Source organism: Ostrea edulis, chromosome 6, assembly GCF_947568905.1.
Source record: "Ostrea edulis chromosome 6, xbOstEdul1.1, whole genome shotgun sequence".
NCBI lineage: Eukaryota > Metazoa > Mollusca > Bivalvia > Ostreida > Ostreidae > Ostrea > Ostrea edulis.
The window spans coordinates 52,999,257-53,003,405 of NC_079169.1; positions in this window are offsets into that span (position 1 = coordinate 52,999,257).

Sequence of the window (4,149 nt, forward strand, 5' to 3'; positions counted from 1 at the left end):
TTCTTTAAATTTCAATTTGATACAGCTTTCTGGTGGACAAGTTTACACTTATAATGTAAACAATTTTCAGGTACTCTTTCCGCTTGTCTAAAAAGTTTTTGCATTGAAGTTCAAATGAGGATTTTGATAATTTTGAATTTTCTCAAAGCTCCTGATTTAATGCACTAAACAGTGGGTAAAATGTGAGAAAAATAACCTTTCATTGTTTACTCATGTGGGATAGGGAAATTCCACCTCTGAAACAAGATTCGGCAAAGCCTCATCCTAGACTGCAAATTTTGTCCCCTCGGTGGAATTTCCCTATCCCACACTCGTACTAGTTAATTTAGACTTCTGCAAACATCACCACATTCACGTGACAAATGAAATTCTCTTTAATACGGTAATTAGAATGTAAATAGAAGAGTTTTATTCTGCAATTTTAAGTTTGAAATATGGTGATGGCTTTTTGGGCATACACATGTTCTCTAGTTATGCATATTCAGTTTTTTTGGACCCTGTAGAACCTGAAATGTTAGTCATATTTCACAAAATTGTGAGTAACATCAAAAGTGATACAATTTCTCACTTTGACTCAAATTTTGTTAGAATGCTATTTTTGTAAACATTCTTAGAGAAAACAGAGTACAACTTTGGACAAGCAGTATTTTTCTATCACCTAAAAAGATCTATGGCTTAATATGATAGAGTCTAGCCGATCCATGCTTGATGCTTTCTGGAAGTAAAACTGAGTGAAAAATAACTACTTGTCTTTTCTGTAAAAGTACCCAAAAAATTGAGAAAATGTCATCTTTATGATGCCAAAATCCAGATCAGTTTAATGAAATTTAGAATAACAATAGTGAACTAAGTCACTTCAGGGGTCATATACAAAAATGCACAATCTCTAAACAAGCACGACTGAATTTTGATGGGGGAATAGAGTGCTGATATATATAGTTATTTGGCTATACATTTATTATATCCGATTTCAAATAATGTTCCTCTCACCAATTTTCAATAGCTCATTCAATTTCCCCATGAATTAGGATGATCTCTAGAAATTCAGTATAATTACAGTTTGTTAAGATAAAGCTGATGGATGTCTCTGTATTGTTTGTGTATAGTAGATGGTTGGTAATTAGTAGCAATGCATTACCAATCTGAAAGGTGGTCTCTTTTTATAGCAATTTGCAGTCTTCAAAAATACTTCTTTAAAAAATATACTTGTCATGTTTTTAAGTGAGAGAGAGAGAGAGAGAGAGATTGTACATGAAACAAGTAAACATGTATGCACAGCATGTATAATCAATATTGATTGAGTATTACCAGTAGTAGAAGTCGGATATTCATTAAATACCTGTAACAGCCCACCCCCAGCCTTCTCTCACCCAGACAATAGTTTTGCTGGGATAATGAGGGACCTGTACGGTACCATTGTAGGTAATGATCAGTAAAAACTGTAATTTAGGGGAGAAATCAAAATTTTCATCCATTTGTTATGGCTGGGAAGAAACTCAAGCTGCTAGTCCCACAATGAAGTAAGTCTGTGGGGTCCTGAGGGACGAAGGTGATGGGATGTCTCCTTAGAACTGAAGGTGATTAGTCGGGTCAGAGGTCATGTCTTGACAGCCCAAAACTGCTTCATAAGGCAATATGCATAGGTATAAGTTATAGGCGATTTATAGGCAGATTTATGTGAAAGTCAATAAAAACGCTGACTTGTGTTGTATGTGCAGATAGTTAGTGGCTCAAGACTTCTACTAATGTTCAGTTTATTTCTCTCCTGTATTGGAAACAGATCTTTAACCCCTGTGTTAATTTCCTGTGGTCACGGATTGATTTATGCTGTGGGATGACGTTTGATCTGAAACAGTAATCAGTTCAGGCGGATCAATTTGTGTTTTGGATTTCCGGGAGGTTTTCTGGATAACGTTCACTTCAGGTGAATCCTATTGACTTTTTAACATCAGCCAGCGAGAAACATCAGCCTTGGCTTTTCTTCCGCTTCCTCCGACAGGATTTTGAGCTTTGGTCACTTTCCAGCATCAGAAACCTGGCTAGAACCAATCAGCCGCAGTGAGGGCTGGGTGATTTTTTTCTTTGGTTCAAACTCTTCTCAGTAAATACTTGGATTCTTTCAGTGTGAGGAATGTACAGCATTTGGTGGCGGTTCGTTGCCTAGCTGTTGTTATTTGTGTTTCAGACTGGGGATTAAATAAGGCAGGATTTACTATGGCTGGCCAAAGGTATATCTATCTATATCTATTTTGTTGTGATTTTCAAATTCTTAATTTCTCTCAGTTTTTAGAAAACATTAAGAAGAACATTGTTTTCCTTGGAAAATTTAGACTATGATCAGTCCTTAAACAGGCTTTGTGTTTGGTGTGTGTTGACAGTTCGATCAAATGATAGAAATTGCATCATTTCACAGATATATATTAAGTTTAGATAAGCATGATAAGGTTTCAAGATTTCAAAGAAGATCTTTGATCCACTCCTGATTAGATTTGCCACTACACCTGAATTGGATTGGCTCAGTAACATCCCCAGATTAGGCACTTGTGGTTCTTAGAGGCTCTAAAGAAAATTAACTGTATCATATTGTGTGTGTATATATATACCACTCAAGTCGTTTTCCTAAGACATCTTACCCTGTCCTCTTGTTCATGAGATGTTTTGTGTCCGAATTTACAGTTAAAATGGATATCATAAAGTCGATATTTTGCACTGCAGAATTAGTGGTGTTGGAAGTTAAAAATTGATTACAGTTACAGTTTGTTAGTTCTTATAGAAGCATCTGGAAGAGAATCTCAAGGTTTCAAGAATAACCATTATAAAATTCAAATCCAGGGGGGTGCGATTTTTGTATATGCCTTGGTGTTTATACAAACTTGGAAGACAACGTCCTCAAGTCTAACCAATTAGATTTAGACAGGTATGGAATGTGCTTGTTAAATGTTGCACATCTGAAGAAGTTGATAAAACTCTGAGATAATTCAAAGGATGAGGGGGAGACTTTGTCATGTGGATTTACTCAAACGAAGGATGTGCCTGAGTCAGAATTCTGTGAATGGAGAGAAAGCCAACTAATTCTTTCTCTTCAAGATAACTTCTTCTTGATGGCATCTAGAAACATCCTAGCATGCAAACAATTTGCCAAACTATGAAACTAATTATACCATTAGGAAGATAGGCAAACTGCATAATCAATGTTTTCATAGGAGATAGGTTCAGATGCGAGGAAACTTTGGCTATTGATATCAACCGTTCTATTAATACGGTGTTTCACAATATCATGATGTGTCTAAATGTAACTGAACAATTTGTTATTTAATTCCAAGTGTTTGTAACTGGGCTTTTAAAATTTGAATTTACAATAATTCAGCAATCAAATTAGAATTGATTTTCCCTGTCTAGAGTCATTGGGGGGATGTTTTTAGTTTAAACGTATTGAATCAGCTGGTGAGACCAAGCTGTGAAATCAATATGTGTATTACTACACTTTATCAGGGAAATACTCCCACTTTTTAAAATTTTTTACCACATTTTTGTGATTGTTACTAGAACTGAATTTTTACCCCCAATCAATGTTTTTCCTAAATTCAGTGTAGTTTGGTCTGATAGTAAATACTCACATACAGTTGCTTTAGCTTGGAAATTGATTGGAGAAAATTGACGGGGTTCATATGTTGTCTGACACCATCAGACTGAAGTTGTTATTTTTCAAACAGGGTAAACATTGGGTGGGGTGATAGAATTTCTTTATGCAGAGATTTCATACCTGCACAATAGGTACCTTAGTCTTTTATTGAATGATGTTTATAATTTCAATAGATAAAAGTGAAGACTTTGTAAATTAAGTTAGAAAGCAAACAGTCCATGCTTGTTATGGTTTTATTTTGGATGGGGTGATTGACTGATAGGAAGGACCTCTGTAGATATCTGTCTGTGTGTGACTTCTCTCTGGGCTTAGTGTGTACAAGTTCTCTATTTACATATAATGGTAGTTGTAAAGGGTTTAACAAAAGTACAAATGTATGACTATCAGGACTATCTCTTGATCAGTTGAAGCCATTGTGTAAGGTAAATGGCTTCTTTTGTGGGATTGGACAACATTATCAGCCCCCTATCTCCCTGTCACCTGCCTGTCGCCTAGAGTGTACCTGC